Consider the following 9,033-nt stretch of genomic DNA (forward strand, 5'->3'; position numbering starts at 1 on the left):
TCTGCTGGGGCTATGACACCAAGATGATGGAAACCAAGAGCTGAAAAGTCACTCTCCTGTTCTTACTGAATCCAAGAGCCCCACAGAGCTCCTGCTGGGAGTGAAACCATCACTGCACAGCTCTGGCCAAGGCTGTTTGATGTTAGGGTTGGGATTTGAGAACAGAAAGGTGCAGATCTCTCAGTTATTGCCAAGTGTGTGAAGTCTGCCATCCTACAGGGAACCTCCTGAGGTGGAGATTCGTGTTAGTTCAGGAGAACAATGGCTGTGTGGACAAGCTGGGAGCAATCACCAGTTTAATTTTAGGGCTACAGTTATGAATTAGGTCATGATTCCAGCACAAAAAAGGAAATGTGTCATTGCCTGAACTGCCCTGGACATCACACAGGGCACGTTCCTGGTAGAAGGATGAAGGATAATGCTGAAATTCTTTATTCTGTACAGAGGGACAGAAGCTCCTGGGTTTTAGCAGTTGAATTCTAGTGGTGGAAGTCCTTCATATCCCTGGCATGAGCACAGAGCAAAGTAACATGATCCCTGTGGTTTGGCTTCATTTCATCCTTTTGCAGCATGGCATATTTGATGCAGGACTCGAGGGAACAATGAATTGCACTCTAAGAACAATTCAATGAAAACACATGGACATGCTGTATATGATACAGATCTTATGGTCTTTGTAGGGTTAACACAGGGCTGTACTGTGAATGTCTGCATGGAAAACTCTTCTGATGGATGCTTTCCTCATTCTCTCTGCCCCAAATAAAACCACCAGTTTTTTAGGACCAACTATCTCCTCCTGTGGAGATGAGGACATTGCCGAGTTCCCCCAACAGCCTCCAAGGATGGAGAACAGACCCTGTCACTCAACAGTGCCAAAGGCATCAGAAGCAATTAAAGAAAATAAGAGTTGATTTGAAGAATGTAATCATCATTCATCTAGCTGGGGAAAAACCAGGATTTTATCACTGAAATGTTAGAAAGACTAGCATTTATACTCTGATAAGTATTACGACACCACAAATGATTTAATTTTACATCAAGAAAACAATAATGTAGCAAATCAATGCAAGAAGCTAAGGCTGCTCTAAGTGGGCAGGGAGAGATTTTGTAACTCCAGTCTTGGCCCAAAGGAAGAAGCCAGGTATCTCCCTGTCCCCCATGGTGCTTTTCCACAGCAATTTTGCCTCCCAACATTATCATGCCCAGCTCCATTTGTAACCATTCCTCCAGCTCCTGGATGTTCACCCTTCATGGGTTCTCATGTGTCCTGTCCTGTTGAGGCAGATGAGCTCATTGCAGAGTAAACTTAAATGAGGATGGTGACCTCCAGGTCCAGGAGATAGAAAATCAAAGATGTGTAACAAAACAAGGTGTTTTTGAGGAAGAAGCTGAAAATTGCCATAGCCTGTAATTGTCTCTGCTCATGCTTTGGTGGCTGCCCTTGGACAGGCAGTTTTGTCACTCTGCTCAGCTTCTCGTTGCTCTAACAAGGGACAAGGAGCTCCACTGATCTTTGAAAAGCCTTCAGTAAGTGCCAAGGTTTTCTTTCATGTTCTGGATGTCCCTGCTACAGCACACATACATCAAACCCTGTCCGTAAAGGAGTAATTAAATGGCACTGCTAAAGGCATGTCATAGGATGGGCCTGATTACAGCTCACCCAGAAATGTCTTCCCAAGTCCCAGGCTCTTTGACGTGATTCTCCCCCCTTCCTCTGAATTTCTTCCAGCATTAATTTCAGCCAGTCCTGGGATTATTTGAAAAAGGGCCTTGGGGGACTTGTTCAAAGGCACTGCCACCACGGACGACTTTGCTTTCTGAACTGAAGCATTTCACTCCTATCTGTCTGGACATATGAGCTGCTCAGCACTGCTTCATTAGGCAAGTTATTTTTAAATTCCCAGAAAGAGCAAAACATTGAGAGAGGAATTAGCATTTGCCGTTGAAACAGCTGCCAAACAGAAGAGGCAGAAGGCACTGCGGGTCCCCCCTGCTATCCCTGGGATTAACCAGGCACCAGCACCCAGTCACTGACACGCTCTCAGACTGCAATGAGACGTCAGAAATCAAGTTATGGATTGGTAAGTGCCCATCAGAACTCTCTTCTGGGTGTAAGTAAGAAGGTGACCATCAACACTGAATGAGAAAAAAATCTTGGAAATCTCCCTCTTACTCCAGCCCCATTCTGTGTTTTCCCCACTTTTTCTTTCCTGAATTTTTCACTTAAGGATTTAAACTCCATTCTGGTTTCTCCACACAAATGAATGAAGCAATAAAGCCTTCTCAGAGTCTTTGCTTCCCCTAAACAAGACCCAGTGGGCACCTGACACTTTCCAAATGCCAAGGGACTGCAATAAAGCTGCTGCTGCTTGATTACATTCTCACTCTGTAATGGGTTTAAGTTTCCCAGTGGCTGATGGTGCTCTTACAGGCCAGAGTTAAAGCAAAAGGCTTGGCAATGAATTGTCTGAGGCACGTTTTGGTGGCTATTTGCAAACACTGATTGCCCTGCGGTTGGTGCTGCTGAGGGCAGCCAGGACTCACACTGATAATGTTAATAATGCAAAAAAAAAAAAAAAAAGTGTTGAATATGGGAAGGGGGGATAGGTGAGGTAAAAATAGTCTTTTCACCTGTCTGGGAGCACACAGGCAGCACAGCCAAAGCAGTGTGCAGGTTGTGCTGCCTGGTTCACCCCTCCCTTCACCTCTGCCTGCAGCCACAGGGTTTCTGTATTTATCCAGAACAAATCTAGCAGGAGCTGTTCTCATAACCTGCTCCCAATTCCTGCCTAATGAAGGCCGCCAGATTCCTCTGAATTAATGCTTGTTCAAACCAGAGTGCTTCCTTTGGAAAAAAAAATTATCTCATGAAGTATTTCCAGTGATTCTTCAGTGACAGGCACTCTGCCACAGTCAGCAAACTGTGTGTGGATTGTTCCAGTGGACAACTTTCCCCAGTCCTGAAAATATACAAAGACCTGTATTGATGTCCAGCTACCAAACACCCCTCTGCCAGAAAAATCATGGAATCACAGAATGGTTTGGGTTTGAGGGGACCTTTAAGATCATCCCATTCCACCCCCTGCCAGGGCAGACACCTTCCACCATCCCAGGCTGCTTCAAGCCCCATCCAACCTGGCCCTGAACGATTCCAGTGATGAGCAGCCACAGCCTCTCAGGCTGTGCCAGGGCCTCCCCACCCCTGAGGGTTAAATCGGTCATGTGCCTTCCCAGAGACTGCATTTTAAATGTCCCTTCACCTTTTATTTCTCAGTAAACTAATTTCCTTGGGTGCTTTCTCATCAAGGTGTGTTTTCCAGCCCTCAAGGAAGACTTCCTGGAACCCATACAGAGGTAATAAAACCTCTCTTGTGCTCCTTGGTGCCTCACTTTGTGGTTCCTTGGAAGCATTAGCTCCTCTTGGCAGAGCATCTCATTAGGAGCTCATCTTCAGCTGATTATTCCTCTTCTGAGTCACTGCTTTCCATGACTTTGTCACCCACCCCTTAGTCCAGCTGCTGCTCTATTCTTAGGCTAACGACATTACATCTGCTGGCACGAAAAAACATGTTGTTTATTTAAACTCAGCTCATTAAGTGATCCAGATTAGGTTTGGTATTGGCGACCTGCCCCAACTTCTGTGCAGCTGCAGATCACCAGTAATGATTTGGCATTTTCTCGCAGGTCAGCGATCACACTTAAGTGATGTGGGGTCAAGATCCGGCAGGAAGGGAGCTCTGCGTGCTCAGTGTTCTGCTTACAATTACACTTGGAGACCTATCAGTTAGTTTTCAGTCCAATTAATATTTGTCATATTGACACATCGTTCCTCTTTATCAATCAAAGTACAGTGCAAGACAAGATCTATTCTCTTACTGGCTGAAGGTTTTTTCTAACAGGTAAGCTATGACATTAAGGAAAATATCTGGTTAACAGGACAAAGCCTACTTTTCCTAACGTTACACCATCCCCTTGAAATTATTTATCGGCTTATTATTTATTTTAAGTTGCTATTCTTTCTTAGGTATCCTTGATAGCAGAATGTCCAGGAATATCTCCCATTAACCCTTAAGGCCACAAATGGCTGAACACATCTCCTGTGGCCTCTTCCCTGGCAGCTGTTCCCTGTGAGGGGCCAGGTGCCCTCCCCTGTTTGTGCCCAGAGCCAGGGCCCAGCCCAGCCACGCTCCGTGGGGGCAGAGTCCCTGTCACTGCCCAGTGCTGGGCAAACCTTTGGATCTGTGCTGTCAAACCCACACTCTGCCCCACACTCTGTCACCAGGATGTCCCCAAACCCCATTCTGACCTTTCCAGCTCTCTCCTGTGGGAGCTCAGCACAGCTGGGAACACCAAACCCAGGGGCTGGGCAGCACCGAGGAGACTCGGTGTGCTGTAAACAGAGGAAAAAGGGGAACAGCTTCAAGGCTTTAATGCTTAGAATTGTTCACCAGCACAGGGGTGAGACTGTCCCTTTTGGGACTGTCCCTTTTGGGACTGCCCATATGGGATTGTTCATTTGGGACTGTCTTTTTGAGAAATGTCCTTTTGAGGACTGTCCCTTTGGGACTGTCCATTTGGTACTGTCATTTGGGACTATCCCTTTGGGGATTGTCCCTTTGGGACTGTCCCTTTTGGGGACTGTTCCTTTGAGGACTGTCCATGTGAAGACTGTCCCTTTGAGGACTGTCATTTGGGAACTGTCCATGTGAAGACTGTCCTTGTGGGGACTGTCCCTGTAGGGACTGTCCTTTTGGGGACTGTCCCTTCGAGGATTGTCCCTTCAAGGACTGTTCTTTTGGGGCCTGTCCCTTTGAGGACTGTCCTTGTGGGGACTGTCCCTTGTGGGCACTGTCCCTTTGGGCACTGTCCCCTCCCTGCAGCCCCTTGTCCCCAGCCCTTTCTCAGTGTCCCCATGTGCTGCTGTGTGTGTGCTGCTCCCTGCAGGGGAGGCCATGGAGCAGGGCCTGCGGGACTGCTGCAGATCCATCCGCATCGGGAAAATCCTGATCCAGAGCGACGAGGAGACGCAGCGAGCCAAGGTGTACTACGCCAAGTTCCCCCCAGACATCTACAGGAGGAAAGTGCTGCTCATGTACCCGATCCTGAGTGAGTGGCTGCCAGCAGCACGGACAGCCAGACTCCTCTGAACCTGAGTGCTGGCACTGAAAGAAAACTCCCACAGTCAGGGGCTTTGATTGGGTTTTCTGCTTGGTTTAGGTGGCAGAGGAGGGGATTGATCAGGACACACATTACTCAGATGCACCCGTGTGAATGCAGAGCAAATCATTTGGACATGGTTGCATTTGGGAGAAAGGCTGAGGTTAAGACTTGATATAAATTTAATTTTTTAAACACAAACAGTGTTTTTCTCACACTACTAAAAGATGGGTTTTTTGACTAATGTTATAATCCTAGAAACAAATGACCTTAAAATTAAATAAAGTTAATGCTAACCAAAAAAAAAGGTTAATCTGGTAAGCATGGTAAGGAGTTCATCAAGATGAGGTAACTTTTCCAGTCTAGGATTTTATTCTATCCTACCTATGGAGCTTTTAATTTCCATTTGACAGTTTTAGATGAGCTTTCTTGCCTCAGGGTTTTTAATAAAATCCACCAACTTCTGTGCTTAAAACCTGGCAGAGTTGGCTTTTTCAGAATAGAGATGAAGTTCCCTCATCAGGAGACAAGTTATCTTGAATTAATACATGCAGAGGTGAGTTTTCCAGAGAGAAAGGACAAAATCATCATTCAGTTGCACATGGATATTCTTGGACGGCCTGAGATAATTCTGTCAACCAGAAGGAAAAATAAAACCTCACTTTTTCCCACTTGACTTTGGTTAGTTCTGGCCTGAACAGGGCTCAGGTGCAGTGACAAAGCACTCTGGTGACATGAACAAGCACCTCCATGTTGGGGTTATATAAATTGCCACACTCTGCTTTAACTACTTCATCTTCTGTAGCCTGAATTTTTTAGGTGCAACTGGATTTATAGCACCTAACTAGGTGCTGACAGTAAACACCAGAGAAATCCTTTGGGATTAAGCCTATTCAGCAGAAGTTCACACATCCTGCATTTATCACAGACTTTGTATGTAACCTTCTGTCAGAAGCTACAGAAAGACAAAGTCAATTTAAAAAGTAAACAGCAGCCCAGCTTTAAGCCCACATAGCTGGAAAAAATCAAAATTCCTGCATTTACACCACCCAGCTGGCTTCATCTGCCTGCTCTGGCTCTGCCTCTACTTTGAGTATACAAGGATCTGAGTTTGGTGGGCCTTTTATTTTTATTTTTTTTGCTCAGGTTTAGCAATTCCCAAGAGATTCAGATTTCCTCACCTCACTGCATTTGGATTATTATTTAGCTATACCGTGAATAAGTTATTTTAATATCTTTTTAGAAAAAAAAAAACAAACCAGCATTTTTTCATCTATCACTGCATACCTAATAAGCAGTTTTTAAAACCCTGGGGAATTTAAAGCAAATTTATTTACCCTCATTGAAAGAAATGTCATTAAACTTACCATGGAAAAGTGTTGCCATTCTCTTTAGCTATACATACAGTAGCAAACTGAAAACACTTAAGTAGGAATTATAACCTGCTTTTGCTGTAGATTTTGGATTTTTCCCTACACTGCAAAGTCCTCTATGCAAATATATTTTTCCCTACAAGCTTTTTGAAAAATATTGCCGCTACACCGATCCTAATTTTGTCAAAGCTGTTAGGGAGATGTGTGTGCACAGGTCATTAATTGTTATTAATGTCAAGTGGATACTGAAATCCATGAAGTGGTTTGGAAAACTCAGAGCTTATTCTGTACCTGATCGACTCTGTGAGGGCATTTGCAAATAAATCCACCAAATGACACCGAGGGAGAGACTTTTCCTCAGCTGTGTGCCCTGGACCTCAGCTCCAAGTTTTTATGGCTAAGGAAGGTGTGAATCAGCAGGATCCAGCTGCCATCTCTGCTCCTCACGGGTGTTCATCTCCCAGCAAACTGGCAAATGTCTGCCTCGAGACGTGAAGAAGAATGTTTTATTCCTCTGTTCCTTTGCCATTTGATGATTTTCAAGACTTTTGGTAAGGTTAATCAAGTAAACTTATTTTGTTGAGGGGGGAAAGAGACAAACAAAATGACGTGTCAGATGTCAGGAGGCTGTTCCAGGAGCATAAACCATCATTTTACCCCTCCATCCAAACACAATATGCTCCACTTCCCATTTGCTCAATAATCCCTAATATTTTGGTGCTTAGGTTACTGGTGTCTAAACAAAGCCACTTTTATCCTGCTCTGACCTTGCCTGGAATGGATTTTTTTGCCAGGTATCAGTCAAATATAAAAGTGTGCCCACACACTCAGCCATGGGGTGTCTGTTTGGGGGATACAGTTTCTCCAGCCACTGGAATTTTTTAGGGGTTGGAGCACTGCCTACATAAAACATCCATTTGTCGTGGGTCGGGAGCAAGACAGCTTTTCCCAATGATAAATATTTTGGTGCAGTAAAACCACAAAATTGCTTTGTGACATTAAATTAAATCTTCTTAGTTTTGGTTTTGTTTGTTTGTTTGTTTTATTTTATTCACATTTAACAGTCAAAGCAGAGCTCTTAGGTCACAGTTTGACCCTGCAGTAAATCTCACTGTAATTTCAGCACTGATGCAAAGGACTGGTCTAATTTAAAATCACTCTCCCAACCCCAATTTACTTCCAAAAACATAAAAGGTGAACATTCTGAAAACAAGTTTTATGCTGTATTAGGTATCACCTCTCCATCACTCCAGCTATGTGGTGTATCAAGTATCACCTGTCCTGCAGATGTAATGAACTCAATTGCCTCAGGTACTGGTTATTTGAACAAAAATATACTTGGGAACCTACACCTGCTCCAGATGAAAGCAGGACTCCTTCCTGCTCTCCATTACTAAAGATTTTGGCATCTTCCTTTCCTGGTCAAAGGTTGTGGAAAGTAAAACTGATGAGAAATATGCCCTGTACCTGTCCCTTCCCTTTTCTCTCACCCAGACACTGTGGCTGCCTTTCAGTTCTCAAGTCTGCCAGGGGAAATTTAAAGTGTGAATATATAAAGACACTTTGTTTACATAAGAAGTTGGGCTTGTATTGTTGAGTAGAAACTCAACTGTTTCCACAACCTTTAAATGCAACACCCTCCTCGACTTGACAGTGCTATTTTTATAATGAGCCACCAAAAAGAGAAACAAAGGTGTCTCGTGGGCTTCCTGAAATGGTGTAAATCTTCTGTAATATGTTTTTTCTCTATGTATTGGATATTATGGAGATGACTTCCTTGCAAGACCTTCACAAGATAGGACTTTTTGGGCATTAAAACGGGATCTTTCAAAACTCAGCTCCCTTGATAATTTCAGCAGTGAGGGGGGGAAACTGTAGAAGTGCTTAACCCTACATAACATGAGAAGTCTAGCATTCAATTAATTAAGGCTCACATGGGGAAACAGGAATATCTTAGTTTTCATAGGGCATGCCAGCTGTACCCTCTCACAACACCAGGTGAGAGGGGAAACTCTGTCATGGTTAGAGAGGAAGGAACGTGCATAGAGGTGAGGAAAGCCCATGGTTAGAAGGGCGCAGAGGGTGAATATCCCCATCGACAGACGCCAGTACTGCCAATATTTATTTGGTTTTTTGGCACCATCGGACTTGCACGGAGTCACCTCTGCCCAGCGCGCACACACCTGAGGTGACATGAAACGGCCCCACACTTAGGGGACCGCAGGGACACGGACCCTCCTGCCGCTCCGCACCACGAGCTGGCACCGCTGATCCCCCATGCCCTCCACATTCCCTAGGGGCCGTGACCTGAGGAGCAGCCACAGCATCCCCACCCCACCCAGCCCCACCCTCAGCCTTTGCCCCGCACCAAAATGGCGGCGGCCCCTGAGGGCCGGAGCCGCGCGCTCTGGGCGGGGCTGCCCTCCCGGGCCGCGCCTGCGCGGGGCCGCGCGCGCCTCCACTTCCGGCTGCCGGCGGCCGCTTCCGGCCCCCCGTTCCTTGG

Source organism: Sturnus vulgaris, chromosome 14, assembly GCF_052056855.1.
Source record: "Sturnus vulgaris isolate bStuVul1 chromosome 14, bStuVul1.hap1, whole genome shotgun sequence".
Classification (NCBI taxonomy): Eukaryota; Metazoa; Chordata; class Aves; order Passeriformes; family Sturnidae; genus Sturnus; species Sturnus vulgaris.